The 22,682-nt window shown below is 33.0% G+C and overlaps 1 long non-coding RNA gene across 1 annotated transcript in view; it reads left to right on the forward strand.

Annotated features, from left to right (window-relative positions):
- Positions 1 to 22,682, forward strand: part of LOC135844908 (uncharacterized) — a 613,622-nt gene that overhangs the window by 69,628 nt on the left and 521,312 nt on the right. The window lies entirely within an intron of this gene.

Consider the following 22,682-nt stretch of genomic DNA (forward strand, 5'->3'; position numbering starts at 1 on the left):
AATTCCCAAAAAATCTTAGTTTTTTTGGCCAGAAATTAAGAAAGAATTCATTTCTCGAAAATTGCTAAAAATTCGGTCATTTATTTACTTACCTACTCTTTTTTTTCAAAAGTGTAAAAAGTCCAGCTTTTTTGCCACAAATTACGAAAAATCTTTTTTTTTTTGACAAAATAAGTAAATGTTCATATTGTCTCACAAAAGTGTATAGTCTAAGTTGAAAAAATTCTAATGCTTTTTGTCCCCATTTTTTCTCCGAGTCAAGTTAACATTTGACAAAACGAGGTAGACGATTAACCTATTCTAATTTTGTTAACGTTGGAAGAGTTATAAACAATGTTACCAACTTCAGCATTTTTCGTGCATAAACACATTAAATCACTGACTTCATAAATGCCACTGCAATACTTATTATTTCCAGTTGCCTCAATTCTTTTCATTTTGTTAATGGATTCATTTCAAAAGAAGCTACATATTTTAATTATGAAGGAAGATTTTGTCTCCTAGGTAACTACGGTACCTAATATTCTAATCAAAGAGGAAGCTTTCGCCATCCACTACTTGGAAATATTAAAAACATCCAAATTAATTTAAAAACTTGGTTGAAATACGCCCAAATGAATTAATTCATGCACCTATAGCTATCCAATTTAAAAAATACACATTTTACGACATTGATCTCAAAGAAACAAAGACCAGAAGCTTGAAACGCAACCATTTAAAGTGTTTATCTTGCAAATTGAGAAGGAACAGAGTAAAGGGAAGTTGATTTGGCGAATATTTTTTGGCATATCGCTACCCACTGAGGTAGATAAATTTCCTAGTTGGACAATTTTTTTCTCATTTAAATTTCAAAATGGAAATTTATCCACTTAATGGAATTTTTAATAAACGGAAATATCGTTTAAGAAAAACTGCTTAATAAGCACCTGCATACACGATCGTATTTTAACGGATCAAAACTGACGTTAGATTTTAGATTACGCAGCATTAAAGGTAATTACATGGTGTTAACTCAGTCGGGAGTCCATTTTTATAGTATCGAAATTTAATTTTTTTTTCTCTCTCTCTTATAATTTTGTGTAATTTTTCAAAACAAAATCGCGTTTTTTTTTCTCAACAATGTATAATTTCATATAATGTAATATGTAAAATCGACGCATAAATCATGAATACTTCGTATACAAATTCAAACCGAAATACAAGGTTGCTTTGGTAGTATATTAAAAAGCTCGTTTTTCTCCATCTCTGTACCTATCGCTCTGTCTCCCTTTCTTCTGAAAACGAATCGTGTATGGCGATTATTTTTACGACTTCAGGATGACGCGACCAGTGCATAATGATTTGTTGGGTGTGCAGGCTGCAGAGAGGTGGAATTTTTGAAATGTGAATAGGTTCCTCGAGTATGGCAAATTATTAGTTCTTAATGAACGGGTTAGTTGAGAAAATTATAAGGATTAAGATATTAATAACTTGCTCGTCGATGTAGGTAAAGTTTTAATGAAGAATTTCTGATTAAGTCGGAGCAACTATAAATGAATAGTGAACTGAATACTTAACTGCGAGGAGTGTGTGGTTAGATGGAAAAAAACCCAAATTCGTGACTTGTGAATATTCTCGTCTCGTAGGTTCAATTTTATTTCGAATAGGCCTGTATTTTTTCATTTTTATTCACAGTTTGGGATTTTTTGAGCCTTTTGGGGGGGGGGGGGGGGGTAGACGAGTTGTGCCCATTTTTAATAAATAATATGTGGGTAAGGTAGACATCAGGGAGTTTGTATTTTCATATCGAAGAAAGCTTCTACGAGTACAACACCACAACTCTTCGTATAATCTCGATCCAAAGCTCTACATAACAAATTCGAAAAACCTAAGGCGGAGCTCATTTATGGAAAACAGAGGCGCGTGAAATCCTATACGCCGATACAATATATAACTCTTGCTAAAACAAATATGAAAAAAAAGAAAATCCCATCGGTATTAATCAATCATAAGTGTACGTTATAGGAGAAGAGTATAGAAAAACGAGGAAAAATAATAAAAACCAATCGCTGCCATTTACAACAACCAAAAATATATGTATAGTTTTTCGTTGGGAAAATTTTTACGATGATAATAAAAGCATACACATAGCGATATGTATATACGTGTAAGCAGTTTTATACTGTTTGCTACTTATGAACTTTTACGTATTTTTTGGCTTTTTTTCTCTCTCGTTTTTTCTCATACTGCGAACATTTTTACTCCTTAGATATATTTTTTTCTTCATCTTTTTCCTCTTTCTTCTTGCTCTCCACACATCGCACTATATGATATATGTACTATACGTGGATACATATAAAAACAAAATAAATTGTAAGTCGGATTTGGAAAACGAATTGGGCGTTCATGTTGGTGTATACTGGGTCGATTATTTTGCGAATTGATTTGACCGGGGCCACTTTGGATTTTTATTTTCCGATTTTTATATTCTTTTTATAGTTTCTTTGTTTCAAATATTTTTCCCCGTTTTCTATTATTTTTTCTTTGCGGCTGTGTTTTGTTGCGTTTATTCTGTTTATGGGTGGTTGGTAGATATATGTATTTGCTGTCATTTTTGCACAGTATTTGTTCGAGCTGACAATTCTTGTTTAGTCGAAGCTTTTGCTGGTCTCGAGAGGTGAATTTGTATGTATCTTATAACGAAGTATACTGACGCGTTGTGGTGACGATGTGGTGTTTTATTTTTGTACAAAAATATGGAAAATGGAAATGCAAACTATTGCGCGCGTGGTTTATAGACAATGGCTGGAATCAGAATGAAGATGAGCAGGAAAAATATTCATTAATTTTATGGGTTTAACGCTTGAGATCGCTGCTGTGTATAACGCATGCTCTGTACTTCGATGTCTTCAGCTTGGGATGTGTGGGTAAGGAAATTTTGTTATGTTTGTGTCTTTGGTTTTATCAATGTAATTATAACTTTGTGAGGTTGTTTTGTGTAGCTTTAAAGTTGCTTGGAAACGAGGATGGGCAGAGGCATGATGCTGGTTTTAATTTGATTTCAAGATTTCGAATAAGTGCAGATTTTGGAGCTTCCATTTTGAAAATTTTTGTTTTTTTGGGCACTGTCTACTGTTCTTTTGCTATATGAAATTTCAGGTTATTCTTCATCAATTTTCTCTCAAAAAATGGCTTAAAAGAAGTAATTTTTACAATAAGTATTATGTCGAAAGCGAAATTGCATGCGATCTGCACAAATAATCATCCCTACTTCAAATACCATAATAGGTTACATTTATAGAGAATGAAATGAAGCAAATGGCTTAAAAGAAGTAATTTTTACAATATTATGTCGAAAGCGAAATTGCATGCGATCTGCACAAATAATCATCCCTACTTCAAATACCATAATAGGTTACATTTATAGAGAATGAAATGAAGCAAATGGCTTAAAAGAAGTAATTTTTACAATATTATGTCGAAAGCGAAATTGCATGATCTGCACAAATAATCATCCCTACTTCAAATACCATAATAGGTTACATTTATAGAGAATGAAATGAAGCAAAAAAGGGGGTAAATTTGATTTTAGTAATTCTTAAAGTTTTCATTGCAAAAAATGTCATCAATTTTCTAGTCAAATTGCGAAAGAAATATGGACTACTCTGTATCGAGTATGAGATCATTTCCACCCGTAAGTAAATACCAAATAGTTCCAAAATTTTTCTTTCCTAGATTTCTTTCCAAGCAGTCATCAGTTAAGCTATAATTTTCATCATGTACTTAGGTACCGTAAAACGTATTTTCGCAGAATACGTGATCTGTGGGAAATGAAAGGAGAGCGAGAAATGAGAAATACAATTTTTATTGCCCCCAATTAGCAATAACTTGATACATGTAATAGACTGTTTTTGACCAGTTTAATTCTACTCACAGTAAAATATAGGTGGGTACTGTAATCAGACAAAGACGGGTTTAAATTGGAAACATTTGTCAACGAATCAACTTGAAAATCTACATTTATGAATTCTTCAAAAAAATCACCGAAAATTGAACTGTTTTTTTGAAACTTGTGTAATAGATTATAGATTTTTTTCTTTTCATCTACCCCCCCCCCCCCCCCAGAAAGATATTATACTTATTACACATGGATATATTGAAGTTTTTAAAAGTACATTGAGATGATCGTTTTCTAATGAATTTTTCGTTTTGTTTTTTGTTTCAGGTGAGTAGATAAATCTACAAGTTTTTTGCATATGAATCATAGAATGAAATGATAAGTAGGTAGGTAAGTGAGTCGATTTTTTATGATTTTTGAGAAAAATCTATTCAATAAAATCATCCTTACATACCTATTACCTACCCAACATTTTAAAATAGACTGTCAAGAAACTTTTTAAAATTATGTTCCAATTTTTAGTTGGGTATATTTTTTTTTAAAACTCGATTTTCAATTTACCTATACCTAAATGAGAGTTGTGGGCAAGTGAAAATAGAAAGGGGCGAATTTAGAATTTTCGCAACCCTCACGTGCCAGATTTTTCTCAAATTATTACAGAATTCTTCAAATTTTAATGGCTGAATTTAAATTTTTTGTAATCGGGAATTTTGATTTGAATTGGTCTATAAATAATGATATTGAAGTCCAATTCAATCGAAATAGAAAGCTAATGACCCGGTAAACACACCGAACGCGAATCGCCGGCGGAAATCGCGGTCGCGAAAATCGCGTTCGATTCGCCGGCGAATAGAAGGCAGAAATCGCAGTGAAAAAAATGAAAAATCTCGTTGCAAAAATCGTAGGCGTATCGCGGGCGAATAGACGGCGGAAATCGCAGTGAAAAAAATGAAAAAACTCGATGCGAAAATCGTAGGCGTATCGCCGGCGGATTCAGCAGTGATATTTTCAACGCGATACTCGCGTTCTATCCGCCGGCGAATCGAACGCGACAATCGCGCTGAAAAAATTTGAAAAAAACACTGCTGAATCCGCCGGCGATACGCCTACGAATTTCGCAACGATCTTTTTCATTTTTTTCAGCGCGATTTCCGCGGTCTATTCGTCGGCGAATAGAAGGCGAATTTAGTAGAGTTCTTTTACAATATTTTTCATGCGATTTTCGCATTTGTTTCGCGTTCAATCGAGTGAGCATTCAGATGTTCTTACGCAAGCATGCAATAACGAGCAGAATGTTGTGTTTTTTTTTATCTTTTCGTTCGTGTTTATTTCAAATTGGTTTTCTGGTGTTGAATTTTGATTAATTTTTTTGGAGTGATAACGAACAATTTTTTTTCGTGGTGTGTATATAGAATAAATTTTTCAGCGATGAGTCAGATTGGAATTTTTTTGTGATTATTTCTAATGAATTTTTTTTTAGCAATTTTTGACACTTTTTTGTGATTTTTAAAATAAATTTTTCACTGTATTGATTCAAATTTAATTTTTTTATTCAGCTTGGAATTTTTCATGGTGATTTTGAACTGTTTTTTAGTGATGAATTCTGATAAATTTTTGATGATTTCAAATGGATTTTGTATGGTGACTTAGAATAATTATTCTAAATCTCCATAATTCAATTTTTGTGTTTTTGGTTATTTTAATAAATTACAATTGATGTTGTTGCATTCTTGTGTGAAGTGATTTACCCAAGTATAGGTACTTCATCGTTTTTTCTTTTGTTATTTCCTAGTTTGTCTTCCTACATCAGAATCAGAAAGCATTCTTCACTTAATTTACTCGTTATTTATTTTGTTTTCTTGATTTTTAATTATGTAAACAAGTAAATTACTCGTAAAATTAATTGAAGAATACGTTCTGATTCTAATGTGGGAGAAGAAACTAGGAAAAAACCAAAGCAAAACATCATTGCGATTATCGCCTTCGAATCGCCTTCGAATCGCGTTCTGATATCGCTGCGATTTCCGCCGACGAATCGCCTTCGAATCGCGTTCTATTTCAACAGCGATATCACTGCGATTCCCGCCGGCGTATCGCCTTCGGATTCCGCTGCGGAAAAAGCGGACATTTTCGCCGGCGATTCGAACGCGATTCCCGCCGGCGATACGCCGGCTGCCAATACGATGATCGCCTTCTATTCGCTGGCGTATCGCGTACTATGTGTTTACCGGGGATTTAATGGCTTTCGACATTATTGATCTTCTGAGCTGATTAAGTGCAGATTTGAACCACTGTGAAGCATATATGTACCTATAGCTGATTTTTGAATTCATAATTTTGGGAACATTCATGAGAATCGTCAAATCAAATTTTAGCCACCTTCAACTCAACCAATTTTGAAACAATTTTCTGAAATTCAGAAGCATGTTTCTTTGGCAATGATTTTGAAAAAAAAAGAAGAAAAAAATGGGTCTTGATTCAAACTGGTAGATGCAGATGTGAATTTTGGAAAATATGGTCAAAATCAATCCAATTAAGTAGAAGTGGTCACGAATATGTTTTGATTCTCATCAAGGGGCGCTTTTATGAACACAAATCTCCAAATTTTAATTTTTTCCCGAAATGGTTGAATGAACATGTTTTTAAAAAGTAAGCTGAAAACCTGCCAATTTCATGAATTCGACCGATAATCGATGTAACTTTTAAAAAATTTATTTATATTAATGGACACCGTTGTTTTCAAATAGCTTCTTCCCTTGAATAAAAATTCAATTTTTTTTTTGTAATAATGGGTACGTTAATTTGTAAAATAGGTACTTACCTTCTTAATTACTGAGAATTTCGTTTTTTCAGGATGGGGCCAGGAGGGGTCACACTTCAATAAATTTTTGTTTAGGTTTAGGTATAGATAACATTTTCATAAAATTTCCAATTTTTGTCACATCTCTCTTCCCTCCATCCCTGAAAAAGGAACCGATCAGTAGATAGATGTGTGTATTTCCAAACATCTAGGTAATTTTTCTATTCAATTTTGAATGAACTATAATGAATTAAATCTGAACAATTTTGGATTCAATGTACATGACTAAATTCTATAAAATTTCATCAAATTGCTTGAATTATGCATCCAGATTTTAAGTCATTTTTCACATGAAAAAATTGATGCATTTATCTGATTCTGAATGAAATAAGTTCCTACAAGTACCATGTGCAGTTATTTTTGAAAAATATCCGATATAATCTAATTAGAAAATTTTTCAAGATCAATGGGTAATCATCAAGTAACTAGTCTAAATAATTTGTAAATGGTTTCATGAGAGCATAATAAATATTCGTTTTATTTTTCCAATATATTTTAGCGAAATTCTGTAGATGAATCGTTAAAATACGAAGAATAGGTATTGAATATTTTTCTGCCTCTTCGACTAGGTACCAAAAAAATTGAATTTTGGTTTTTATCTCATAATTCAATTGAAAAATCATTCTATGACAATAATTTTGGTATAAAAATAGGTATTTTTTTGTTCATAAAAAAATCACTAATCATTGATTTAATGACTTGATTTTTGAAATAGGTTGGTACCTATTTATAGGTATAATTGAAAAAAGGATGATGAAATTTCAAAAAATGAAAGTGGGTACCTACCTACCTTGTCAAATTATAATTTGAAAATGAAAATTATAGATTGATAATTGTTTTTTAAGTTACTTGAAATAGTATTTCTCCTTACCGACGATGATAGATACCTAAAAGATTTTGCCCGTACTTCCTATATGTATAGCGTCTAGCTTACTGATTTAGGTATTAACCTATAAGTTGTAGCAACTCAAACCAAAATATTTTATATTTATTGAATATAATTGATTTAAGTACTCAACATGTCATATGAATTTTCTGTCGTGGAACCTAAAATATTCATACCTAATTTGGAAATCTTACCCTTCTGAGGGATGCCCGATGAACCCAATTTTTTTTTCAAAATGCTGAAAATTTTTATATATAAAATCACATTTATCTTATACAAAATTTGAAAAAACTAAATCTCTATATTCAATTTTAATCTTGTACTTAATTATAAACACCCCAAAAAAAAAAATTCAAAAAGATTTACCCTCGCCAAATCTTTGCTTAAAAACAAGTGTTCAAGTACCTCTATACGTATTATATCCGAACGAGTAAGGATTAGGGTGCATTTATACTGCATCCTTCGTACTGCACACGTGAAACAAGCCAGCCAATAAAACGACACCAAAATATGGCTTCCAAAATCCGACCGTATTAAATACTTGTAGATGCGAGGAAACTAGTTTGGTAACCAGATATCTTATAATACAATGTTACGAGGTTTAAAACGCCATCATGGATGTTAATCTTCCGAGGCCTTATAGCCTATACCTAGTAGATTTCTCTAACCTGTCTCATTGATATAAATCGAGGTGCGACACTGTAGGTTTGGTATACTCGAGTATTTTCGTGCAGTTTGACCGAACAGAAGAGAAGAAATTTTTCCCAAGTTCAGTGGCCTCACAGGTTGTAGAAAAATTAAGCATGAGGAAACGTTTGACGTTAATGAAGTGATTAGTATGCGAAAAGCAAAGGATATTGTATATCACTGGAAAAAAGTTAACTAGGCCTACTCATTTGGGTGTAATTATAGATGCTCTCAACGTGAGACGAGAGTTATTTCCTTCGTTGAAAACACACTAAAATGGTCACGAAAATTTGAGCTCTCTCTGCATACTGCGGAATGATGAAGAAGCGTCGATAGAAGTATGATATCTATACATGTGTAGGGTGAAGGGCGAATTATTACACTACATAAATGGTATAAATGGCTACGAACTGCGAACATTTCAATTCGAATGGTCCTCCCCCGAATCACCCTAATACATACACCTTCACCTTTGTTGATGGCTACCATAGCTATGCAGAAATTAAGCAAATCTTCTGCTATTGAAAATTACATAATTATTACGTATCGAAAATTTGGCATGTTTATGGGTTATCAGCATTACACTGATTGAATTTCGTTTAATTTTAAACTGGTTTGAAAGTCGATACCATGTACGAGTTGGTATAGGAAATGCCATCACAGGTGCGGTGAGTCATTTAGAAGGCCATCGATGCACATCTATAGAAAGATGAACAGTCACCGGGCATTATTGGTTATATTTTTTGGATTTGATTGGGCGGTGTTTAAAGGTGATTTGCAGGCAGCTTACGTGTTCATTCAGATTTTTACTATAAGATATCGAAAGGAATTTTAGTTTTTGATGCGATCAGAATTTTGCCTGGGTGATGGAATTTCAACTGATTGGGGACATTTTCTTTAAAATACAAAAAAAATGTCAATTTGGTAATTATTTTCGTGTATGGATCACATAATAAATATCTAGGTACCTAATGTGAGAAAATGTATTTTTCAAGATCATGCACTACTAGATCTGGCCTTGAGAGAGTGTGTAGAACTCGACATCTCCAATCCTACATTTTTTTTTAGCATTGAAAATCTCGTATCATAAATGAGAGTGTTTGAAAAATTATGACCCGAGAGAAAAATGTTCATCGAATTATTCGCAAATGAAAAAAGAAAAAAAATAGGTGATTTATCCAAGTATATGATTCTCTTTTACATTTATCTATCTATACTGCTATTTAAATTATTCAAAAAATTTTAAATGTGCAAAAAAAGTCAAATAGTATAGGACACATACTACATACCTAGGTAAATTAATGGAAATGATATTACGTCTAATACTTACTCAGTTACTCGATGACATTTAAACCAACGTATACCTTGACATTATGACACTTCTTGTATTGATAAGATCTCATCCTTGATAACGTGTTTCAGAGAATAAATTCAGCTTGAAATTTGTTAAGTGTCACATTTTTCACATTTTTTTTCTCCGCAGCACGAGACACTCGACATTCGATACCGAAAAATAACATTTTAAATCTCAAAATACTCGATAAGAATGTCAACAGACGAATTCTCCACGATCGAAACTGGCTGACTTTCGTATCGAATGCTTATTATTTACTACAAAATCTGTGATGATCTAGATCAAATGCAATGGTCAAAAGACAGGCTACGATAACGGAGTGTGGGTTAGGTTAGGTGTATAAAAAATTTGAATAATATGGAACAAAAACATATTACAGTTAGATAGCCGCATAAGCCGTGAAATACATTTGATTGCTTTCGAACCGATGAGATTTTCAAAGGACCGAACCCATCGTGAACAATGAAATGTTTACAAAACATAGCATACTTATACCTAACGGTATATCCTTTTAATGGTTAATATTATGTATAAATAGTCTATTCTATTCAAATCGTCTAGGAAATTAAATAGATCAATGTGATTCTGCCGCATCGTCGAAGGGTTATTGATTCTTGAGCGGTCGAGTATACCTAAGGATATGCGGTCAGTGTGGTCGGTGTGTGAAAAAATCGATCCTTTTATTTGTGAGTAGGTATTTTGGGTCAATTTAGGTTCCGGAAAGTGGTGTGCTAAGATATATGAACCTATTACGGTATCTGAGGACAAAAAGTATGTAAATGTACTGTAAAAAGGAATTGGTGAAAAATAAAATCGCCACTATTTCAAGTATACTGAAGTATATAATTTTGTTGACAGAATAAATTTAAAAAAAGGTCTTGATTTAGGGTAGAAAAAAATACCTGAGCTAATTCATCCAAAGTCGTAATTTTTTGAAACATAGATTTGGAGAGTTTTTGTGAATATCTATTCAATTGGATTGGATTAGTGACCTATCTATATGATTTCTGTAATATCAAAAAATTCACAAATGTTTGTGATTTGATTATTGTCGAGTTGTGTGGCCCCCTCTTCCTCCATCATTATTGAAATTAATTTTTAAAATGTAAGAATAATGGATTTTCTTTGAAAAATATTTTTTAAAGGATCACTCTTTGCAGAAAGTTATAAAAAATATGTTTGATATCGAGTTAAAATTCTCTTTAAAAAATAATTATTTTTAAAATTGGATAAACGAGAGAAAAAGTACGTTGGCTCCTTAATCTGGCAATTTTTCTATTTTTCAACACATTCAATTATTTGAAATCATCTACTTACATTGATAGAGGTGTGAGATTCTCACGTGCAGTGTTTAATTTCAAGATCCTCATAAAAATTTACTGTAGACAATATTGCGAGTCGAATTGGAAATTTGCTTACTTTGAATTACGTTCTTCTAATTTTTTATCTTTGTATGTATGAAAATGGTTCATGCCTTTATAATGTACTTTCAGTGTACTGATTTGTTTCATTAAATTGATTTTGAAAAAAAAAATGATGCAAATTTTTACTGAAATTTAGGATTCAATCTGAAGATTAGGTAGGCAGTTTTTCTATAAAAATGTTTCCTATTGTATTCTAAACGTGTTTTTTTTTTTTTTATTCAGTCAAAATTTTTATCAATTTTGTTGCAAAATTTGAAATTTTCTGTACCCAATTGTATCACTTTTTGAATTATAATTTTTGGTAGCAAAGAGTGAGAAAAATTACCAAAAAAATGAAAAATTTTGGCTTTTTCTGATTTTTTGTCTATGCAAATGAAATGTTGGGGAAAATATTAGTTAAAGTATACTCGTATCTATTGAATTTCTTGAAAAATTTTTCTGTTTGAAGGTAATTTCACTTGACGACTTCTCATTGGGAACTGGGTAGCAATGTAATGTTTCAATGTTAAGAAAGTTTTTAAAGCATTACCTACCAACCTATCTACTATACCTATCTACCTACATTTATACTCTTATCAAATATTTTGATTTTAGTCACTTAAGGAGTTTGACACCCACTTTCGATCTGACGACAAGGGAACCTCTCAAGTCTCGAAAATCCGCCTCAAATTTCAACGAAACCGCGATTTTGGAAAGAAAAAGGTCTGAAAGGCCCATACTTCATCAACATTTTAACTACCTACCCAAATTGATTTCTCGATTTATAGCAAATTTTAAAAATTCCAAAATTGATTATTTTTTGACGATTTATGTTTTTTTTAAAAATGAGTGTAATAATAATGTTTTTGAACTGACTTTCACCATTTCTGGTCATTTTGGAGTCATCAGATCAATTTTAGATTCCTCCAGTATTTTTGAATTTCTTTGGAATAAACATAGGAATTAATTGGGCTGCTGAAAATCGAGTTGTGGTTCATTCTCGATCTAATTTCCAGGTGAATACTTCGAGGAGAAAAAAATTCAGAAAATCAAAAAGAACATACTCGAGATGTTCATTCGAAAGTGTGCTCAAATATGGATCAACTCGTTACAGGAATAAGCTGCTAGTGCTGGTCGATTGTTAAGCAAGGCATCCCTTTTCGAGAAGTTTAGAAATTCTGAAGAAATCGAAAGTCACTCTCAGGACTTCGGAATGATTTAAAATGATGAAATTTAGATGGGGAGGGGAGGAGTGGTCAGACAGGGTAGAGCTATTCTCGCAAATTTCAAAATTTCACCCACACTTTCTAAAAATAAAATTTTTGCTAATTTCTATCCCTTTGCGAAATAAATTGAAAATTGTTGGAAGAAATCGAAAGTGACTTTGAGGGTCTTAGAATGGCTCAAAATTGTGAGATTTAGACGGAGGAGGGGTGGGAGGGGGTTCAGACAAAATAGAGTCATTCTTGAAAATTTCAACATTTTTCGTGCGATCCGAAAATTTTACCCACACTTCTTGAAAAGAGTAGATTTTTGCAGTTCTCAAAATTGAAGTTTTTAATTTTTTTTTTTTTACAAAATTAATATTTCTAAGCATTTTTACGTTAAGAGCTCGATTTTTATTTTTGGAGCTTAAGAGAGATGTTGACTGTAGACTATCCTGTGGATCTGCCAATTTGAGGGGGGCGTAGTGGGTATTCAATTTTAGTGATACTTGTACTTGGTATGTGGTCCCTTCAATTTCTGTGTTAGGAAATAAACTCGTCACAGAATTTTTTGATTCTACATCTACATAAATGTATAGGTTGTTATAAAAAATATTGATAAGAAATTCATGGCACTTAGTACAATTTGGAAACGTAGAAATGGCCCAAATTGGCTGATTTTTTGATATTTTTTAGCCAAGTTAGCCAAGACCCTTGGGCACAACATATCAAAGAAATCAGTCATTTTGGGTCGAAATATTATGCTAAATGGCCTTGCAACCTCAGAATCTTTGAAAATGGACTTAGTGCGTTTTGGAAACATATGCTTCAATTGCATATTTTCTACCTTTCTTGTCACATCTTTTACAAAAATAAGTTCGGGTATTTCGAGAAATTTTTTGAAAATTTTTGATTTTTTTCAACCTCAAGCGAGAAGTGCTATTTGAACTTATGGCCTTTTTCAACGTAGGTACCTACATATTATCTATGAATTTTTTTATTTTTTTTTTTGATATGCAATGAAAAATTACGTAATTAAAAAACAACTTATATACCTATTGGTTAAATTATGGAAATGCCTATATCTATACATCTACTAATGGATTTATAAATTGTTAGAAATGAGAAAAAAATTAATTTAAATTTATTTTAAATCTCCCCAGATAGAAATTAATGTCATCTATCGCAAAACTTTTATTCATCTAATCAAGTTGAAATGACAAAAAATGAAGAATCTGAATTCAAAAAACTCCTTTTATAAGAACCAAACATCATTTTCATCCCTAGATCTCAGTATAGGCAACTTCGAATCATCCCTGGTATTTGTGTAAGGGTTTCTGTTTCCCTTAACGTACTATAAGAGTGACGTTTCATCCGAACGAATCCGATGCTCTTCCATGCAGTGCGTTTATATACACAGGCCCGCCATCTATATAATCTTGAACCAAGCACTTTGTAGATGTTACTCGATAATCTGCTGATGCAGCGCTGCAATCACTTGAAAATTCACCAGTGTTGCTCGAGTGAAAACCCTAAAGTATCTTTGATCCAAAAAGAATTATTATTATCTGGATCACATCAGCTAATGATGGTCGTTTGAACTAATTCGGGTATATGCTGCGTTGATCATGGGGAATCGTATGCTGCAGTTACTATTTAGTAGGCTTATTTTCGAAGAACAAAGTTATAGCCAAGATAGATCAGTTATTTTGTAACGTTTTTTTTGTGAGACTTTTTTTTCAATGAGGAAGACGTTAGGCTGGTGCTTATGAGAAAAATGTGTTTTTTCCATTAAATTATAATATGGGTAATTATTGATTTAGAATCGATTCCATATATTTTCAGATTATAAATAAAGACGGTTTTGGTAACTCGATACCTACGTATACTTAAACTGAAAAATATTACGTCGATATAATGCCTCCAGTCCCACATTATATGCTCGAATTCGTGTATTAGAATGAAAATAATAAAAAAATAATATATCGACGAGTGGTAATGTAAATCTAAATACACGACCCTGATGTGCGTATCGAAAAATTTACATTTATTGCATATATTATAGCAACCTAATCGATACTTTAATTTTATATTATTAATTAATTCTTTCTCTTTGTGTATACTTAGTATAATATACGATCCTACAAAATCGGTATATTTCTTTGACTTTGAACTTTTTTTTCTTTTTGAAATATTATACCTATACTATACCGAATCATTTGTATGTAAATTCGCACCTGCAATGGTACATAAGTAGAAAAAAATTGAAAAAAATTTTCAATAGTAGTACGGCAGCTAGGATGGCGATTTTTCTGCGTGATAACTCGCAAAATGCACGATATAACCTTGAAGTATGCAATTTCACGTTCCCATATTATTCTCATATAGGTACCTATATTATACATTCTAACCGTGTGTAATCTCGTTAACCGCGTTACAGTTAACCGGTTTTATCCGTTTCCTGTGAAAATTGCAAAAGAAAAAATATCGCCCGGTAACTTTGATCGAGATGCCGTGACGCTCGCGAATTATTCATCTGGTTTTTGTTAATTAAATAGTAAGGTATATTCCGCGTCTTAATCGTTTCGGAATATTATTTTTTCCCTTTACACCCGCATAATTAGACCTACTGCAGCGTATAATTAACGGGTGAATTTCTCGGCTTCTTTTTTCCATTTTCTCCCTACCTTTTACACGTATTGGTTAAATGCACCATCGCGATATTTTACTTTTCGTTTATGCAAGTGCAAAATGTACTTAAGTACATATGTACCTCTTTGTACCCGTCTGAATGTATACTATGGTAGTAAGTACATAATCGAAAAAATGCGCTAATTTGAAGTTGCTAAAGGTGAACTTAGTACTTAATGTTGCAGAATGGTGATTTTGCAAGGATTCATGTGATATGGTCGTGGTACCCATATTATATCCACCATTTATTAAATGGATTCATGCTGGGCCCGTCTTCAGATTGATAAGTGGATGATGTTTGGTACCTATAGTGTACTGTATACCCCTGTACTTGATACTTGTATATCTACCTATCTGTTAGAGATGGAAGTGTGTGTGTTTGTTATGATTAATCGACAACCTGATACGATAAAGATGACTATGCCTACCTCTACGTACTTCTTGGGACATATCGTTGCTTCTGAATGCAGTGTTTTTTTCTTTTTTAATTGGTTCGAGGAGTAATTTTTTCCATATTTTCAAGCTCATCTGTATAGTTGTGTATCTATGGTGAATTATGTAGTTGTATATGAACGAATGATGATACTATACCGGATGCTTTTTCATTGGCTAAGGCCAGGATTCCTAATGATTGAAAATGGCGTAATTTATGCAAAAGTGAAAATGGAAGCAAAGTTAAAGTTCTTTTTTGAGTTGAATTCTAAATTAACCCCCATTTATCATGGGTTTCTTGGGGTAAAAATTCTCCTCGAGGATTTACTTCTCTGTCATTTATCTATAGTTTTACTCCTGATAAAGTCAGTGAAGTGATGAGGCTGTAACAATATAGATATGCTTTGATTCTGATTTCCCAACATTTTTGGGCATTTTGACCCCCCCCCCTCTTGCTCGACATGTTGTTCAACTCATCTCAAGTTTTTTCAACTGTGTTCAGATTATACTATTTATAATAATTTTCGAATCCGAAAACTCATTTTTAGGTGACTTTTCATTCTATTAAAAATTTTGAGTCGTAGAAATCTTCTCAAATGAGCCCTCATGAATTCAAAATATTATTCTCTGAAGTATTTTTTCGTTTCAGGTCTAAAGAAGTTCAAATGGAAATAAGTGTGTAAAAATGACTGAAATATTAATTATTTATCAAAATTTGGGGGGCAATTAACCTCCCCTAGCCAGCCATAACGTTTTTCTCTATACGATCTATTTCCAGATACCTAATATTCATTTCAATTTTTCAGATGGAAAAACTCCCTAATAAGCGTGTTGTTTTTCGCAATTTCAAAAATTTTCAATCCTTTCTCAATGGTCGTCAAAATTTAAATGGTCAAAATTATTATCCTATGTTCATTCGTGCACAAATTCTGAATTTTCAAGACCAAAATTTATGATAGCCTGGATTTTAGAAGGCACCTGTCCCATTTTCTCCTTCTTGCATCGTAATTCGAGCGTTTAAAATAAAAATTGAAAAAAGCAACAGAAGGAACTATCTACCAAATTCAGACAATTTTAAATTTGATGTATTCGTAATTTAATTTTTGACAAGTGCTCATGTCAGAAACTTTAGTCAACTTGAAGCCAGTCTCCCTCATAAAAAAGGAAGGGGGTAATTTTTCTGAAGTGCCCTAATTTATTTTTGAAAACAGGTTCGAAACGTTGGAACAATTGTTTTGGGTAGGTACCTACGTTTTTGAGTTGAGGACTTTGTTACCATTGAGTAAACTAATTGTGGAAAGAAAGTGGGAGTGACACTTATTCACGAGATTTTTTTTCAGAAACGCAGTGAAACGTGAAAAAAATGTTTCAAGATAATCACCTGACAGATATAAAGGGCTTTTCTAAAGGTGTACCTTATTTATATCTCATTTTTTACTTTGTGGATAAGTATATACTTACCTATTTTTTTTTTTTCAGGAAAAACATTTTACTTTAAGTGGAAAATTTGATATATTTTTTTTTAATTCTTTGAAATTGTCAAGTAATAAGAAAGTGGTTCGTGTCAAGATTTCAACTATTTTCTTGGAAAAGGGCTTATTCAAAAGAATTCTGATGCAAATTTTGAAATTGGAAAAAATTACCTATTTCATTTCATTTTGACCGAGGCATGCTTTCTCTTGTGAAGAGAGTAGTTGAGAAGGATTCTGCTCAAGAATGAAAAATTGTGCAATAATTAATTTACTGGATTCAATTCCTTCACTTTTTTGATTTTTTTCTCATTTCGAGGGGCTCCTTACATCGAGGTATAGGTTCATTTTTGAAGAATCGATATTTAAAAAAATATTAATATCTAGAAATGAAAAATTTCCGAAAAAAGCTTGAATTTTAGCTCACATTTCATTTTTTTTGATTTCCTAATATTATGGGGCAATATAGCTTGGAGTGGGGGGATTTTTTCTTAAAAGGGGGATGATTCAGAAAAATTCTGACGTAGAAATGATTTTTTGGATACTTGAGTAGAATTTTTCATTTTTTTTTTCAATTGAGGAGGAAGAGGTGCTCCCAGCACGAGTTTTTCAATGTTGGGCTTGTGGGAAACACATGTGGTTGCAGCTTAAGGAGAGGGGGAAATGAAAAATTCCAATTTTGGAAAATAAGGTACTTACACTCTATTGTAATACCTATCAAATCATTGGTAGGAGAAAATTGACGAAAAAATGAAAATCATCCATTTGAAGCCTTCATTCCTCGAAAAAAAACGTACATTACAATAATCTCAATTTTTCCTGTTCAAAATTCAACAATAAATTTATTAAACTGGGTATACTTGAACAAAATTTTCTCCATTCACAAAACATAATTTCCGCAATTTTTAACAACGATGTGTCTCCCTTTGCCTCTCTTCGTCTTCTTCTCCTGAGTGATTTTTATCGTATAGGTGAGTCGAAGAAAGTTTGAGACTTCGACAAAATGTAAATATTCTTATTTTGGAGAAAAGGTCAAAGAACTCAGCTTAAAAAACAATCGGTAAAGCAGTTATGTAATTTCATGTTGAAAAATCAATTTTCTATTAGCAGTGGAGCCCATGATTGTGACGAGTGAAATTTCAATAAAAATGTTTGATGGATATTTTGTAAATTTTTATTGAAATTGGCAATTTATTAGGTAGTTGTTACGGATATTCACCTTTTATTAATAGGTGTATAATGTAGATATGATTTTTCATATTACCTACTCTTTGAGATTTGATTCAATTTCTCGTGCCATGCTACAGTTGAATGTACAACCAGCATCGTCTTTATTATCCCATTAAAATTTAATTGCTCTTTTAACAAACATGGGGTGCTCTACTCTTCATCACCTTGAAATCGAACGTGACTTCGATATTATAGGTGAAATGAGTGAATGAAAGAAATATATACAGGTATACTTCGTAATTTCCAGTTTTTGGGATCAATATTTTAATTTTTGGCCCATTTTTTGAAAATTTTTCTGCGTTTTGAGGAATTGTACAGATTATGGACTTCCTCACCAATGCAAAATTGATGGTAATTTTTATTTCGTTTTTTTCTTCAATAATTTTCCTTCATAGGTACATATGTATGTATGTATGGTATATATACTTGGTCCCTTTTTTTCCATCTTCTCTTCTTCTCACAAACAAATTTTCATTTCTGTTTGAATTCATCTGATTGAAAAATCATTATGAATTATTGAATACCTTTTCAGATAGAGCTGCGTCGGTGCTCTCTTTTCTGCATTCCAATTGTATTTATGATGGGTACTCATTTTTGAAAACTTAAATATTAGTACTGGTATCTGCCTAAATTTAAATCATGTGACTTGAAAATTGACGATAATAATTTATGAATGATTAGGTATACTGGGTAATCGAAGTTATCTTGTTAAAGTTGAAATCATGCTGAAATTCGAACCGTTTGAAATACTTGTGCCTAAACTTCTTTTCAAACTATTGCAGAAAGCTATCTACCTAGCTTCGTACCTACACACGTACTTGCAATAAAAATCTCTGGCACAACGAAATCGTCGGATTGGCAAAAGAACAGCAGCTCTTCGAAGTAGTAAAATTGCTGATGGTTTTTCTTAAACGAAATTTCGTATTTTCCCCTCCTTTCTCCTCCTGCTGTACTTTTTCTTCTTCCAGTTCCTTATATGGATATAGAAGAATTGATTACTCGAGGTATTTTCGAAATTTTATACTTATACCGATACAGATTTCATATATGTAAGATTAGGTTTGTGTAACACGTGAGCATGTTTTTACGATGGCGGCAATTCGCGCGCGAAATAAAGAGATTTATTTCTACGTACCTATAGTACCTACCTATATAGGTTTGGTCGGTGTAGCCGAAAAAGAAATTACCTCCTCTCTGCGGAGCAAAATCGAGTCGGATTTTTGTCGATTTTTTTTTCTTTTACCTGGCGAACGGTTGTTTGGATTTTGTTCCCTCTATCGCTCTGGAAACATATAAAGCTTATCAAATCTGAATTTTATGTCGATTGAAAAAGCACTCGTAAAAATTCATTTTATGACGTTCAATCTGTAGTTGCACATTGGAAGTTTGAAAAAGAGAAAAAAAAAGAAACAAAAATGGAGAAAAAATGTCGCGAATATAAGTTTATTGTTATCTCGACTTTATAGTATATAGGTACCTACCTGTATATAGTTTTTTGTTACCTAAACTTTATTCGAGATGTTTTTTGAGTTTTTTTTTTTCTTTTCTTTTATTAAAAAAGTAAAATGGCTGCGATAAATCGAGACGTAGTACGTCAGAATAAAATTTCATACTTGGGGTTTAAGTTATCGGTGTTCCTACATTTTGAGCGATAAACTTAGCTCGAGCATTATCGCGCTCGAGTATATATAGGAAGAAGCTTGTCATTTTTTTTTCTTGCTAGAAAATGACACATTGTGCAAAACTTTAAAATGTTTGTCAATTTTAACGAGCATTTTTTGACGAGTATTTAGCGTCAGATATGCGTTTTTTGAAATATTTATCACGGTTGTCGAGTCGCTAAGGCGGCAAAGCTTTTAGAACTTTGTGGTTTTCATTTTTGGGAAGGTTATATCGACGATGTCCTTGTATATTTTTTGGCGTATTAGCCAACGAAATGATAACGGATTTGGAAATAATTTACGAATCATTCGAGCTCGGATATTTCCCCATATGGCTGTAATTTTTACGAAGAAAGTTGCATTACGGTGGCGGCAAATTGGCCCAATTTTTATAGTATACGACGATTACACGCGTATATAAACTATAGCTTAGCGCCAGAAAGGCCTACATGGAAAACCTTTCTGACGCTAATAACAATAATAATAAAGTCTGCTGCGAGTTGCGAGTTGCGAGCGCGAGAAGAGAAAAGTAGAACGCGATGGTTGCGTCTGAATAGACAGAACGTATAGATGAGTAGACGAAAACTCAATTTTCTTTTCGAAAGAAAGATTTTCCATTGGTACGGGTGGGCCGGAAAAGCCAGATAAAGTAGCTGGTGGAAAAAACCGTTCGTTGTGCCGTACACAGTACGTGACTTTTATGCGATATCGGGATATCGGTGGACGAAAATTTAACGTTCGTATGGAAGGCAATCAAAAGAAAATGGCTTTCGGCCGCTTTCCAACATACTTTTTAGATGTTGCCGACGAGATGAAGAAAAAACAAATGTACGTTTAAAATGGAAAATACGCTCGCTGCGCTGTTAAAGAAATTTGTTTTCGAATTTCGAAGATGTGACTTTGCTCAGAATCTGACTAAAGTTTCGTTTTCAAAAATTAAGGAATGTGAGTGTAGATGAGGGAGAAGGGGAGGTGGTTGATGTGGATTTTTTTATAGTGAACTGCTCACAAGGAAAGTAAACTTATTTTAAAAATCAAATTTGATCTGATAAAAAATATGTAGGTATATCGAAAAAGTGCATAGCTAGGTTGCTGGGTAAGTAGTTACATACGAGTATGTGTAATAAAAATACACGAACACTGCTGGGTATCTAATACGGACCTATCATCTCCAAACTCCAAATGAAAATGTTGCATGCATTAGGTAGCTGAAATCGTGATTGTACTGGAGGTGTTGCCTATCTTTGAAATTGAAGGGGCAAATTACATTTTCAAAAAGTTCAAGTTGAAATCTATTTTTAACCTCAAAGAGGAGCTGTTCATCAAAAAATTAACATAATGTGTTGTTTTGACTTTTCATTCATCTTAAAAAATTAAAGGAGATGAGTATGCGAGTAAAAAATTTTCTAATTTAAAAAATGACCTAGAAAATGAACAATTGAACAATAAGTAACTCTACGTAAAATATATGCATACAAATTTCAAAAAAAGAACTCCTAAATTTAAACGCGAATAACTTTTAAATTTCAGTCCTATAAAACATTGTGATAACAAAATTTGTTCAATTTTCAACGTATGTATGTACCTACTACCATGTACCATCCTTTTCCATGGTTAAAAATTTATTTTGTGTCAACATAATTACTAATTAGTAGGTAGAAAGGTATTCTGTTGTGTTGAATATTTCATCTTTCGAATTCGAATTCAGGCGAATTTTTTAGAAAAAGACAAATGAATTTGTCTTACAGGGGAGATGTCCCTTCTGACGGAATATTTTTGAACTGGACAAAGCTAAATAAAAAAATCACTCTAAAATGCTCCTCTAGTCAAAATTTCAGGCACCGAAGTGAATTTTTCGATTTTTGGTGAATTTTTGAAAATCTTTGGGCCAAAAATTGGAAAAAAAATCAAAATTTTTCCGAATTGATCTAGAAATCTGAAATTTGATATTTTCGACTCTTCAAACCGGTTTGAAACAATTTCGAACCATTTTGAACTGTATTGGAGCCTCCAGCAGATTTTTGAAAGTTGAAACTCCCAACAAAATTTTATTTAATGGGAGTTGAACATACCAAACTTTCTACATGTTGAGTCGATTGGAGATTATTTCAAGCCGTTCTGGAATGAAGAAATATTTTGGAAATTCCAGGTTTTGAAAAAGTACTGTTTAAAACTCGTTTAAATCAACTTTTAAGGTCACTAACCTATCTGTCCACTGTCTAGTTCACCAAGGTCGTCTGTCTATCTGTCTGTCTGGCATATTTTAAGGTCATTGACCCATCAGTATGGCTTTCCAAGGTCATCTGCCCGCCGGTCTGACCTTTTAGGTCATTTGCCTGTCTAGCCTCTCACAATTGTTTGTCTGGCTACCGGTCGTCTGTCTGCTTGTTTGTCCTCTTAAGGTCATTGACCAGTCTGTCTTGTTTTTCAAGGTCGCCTCTCTTCCTCTTTTTATGCCTGGCCTCTTGAAGTCATTGACCCGTCTGTCTGGCCTCTCAAGGTCATTGACCTACTTGTCTAGACTCTCAAAGTTGTTTACATGCCTGTCTGGCTTCTCAAGGTCATCTGCCTGTATGCCTGTCTGCCTGTCTGGCCTCTTAAGAACATTGAGCTGTCTGTATCTGGCTTCCCAACATCGCCCGTTAGTCTGTTTGGACTCTCAAGACCATTGGCCCATAAGTATGGCTTCCCAAGATCGTCTGTATGCCTGTCCGACCTCTTAAGGTCATTGACCTGTCTGTCTGGCCTCTTAAGAGCGCTGACTTACCTGTCTAGCCTCTCATGGTTGTCTGCTTACCCGTCTGACCTCTCGTAATTGTCTGTGTGTCTGTCTATGTAGCTTCCTAAGGTTTTGATCAATTACACACATTTTTTTTTTCAAAATCAGTTTCTGCCAATTCAAAAATATGTGTTTCTCCGATGTTTAG

Source organism: Planococcus citri, chromosome 4, assembly GCF_950023065.1.
Source record: "Planococcus citri chromosome 4, ihPlaCitr1.1, whole genome shotgun sequence".
NCBI lineage: Eukaryota > Metazoa > Arthropoda > Insecta > Hemiptera > Pseudococcidae > Planococcus > Planococcus citri.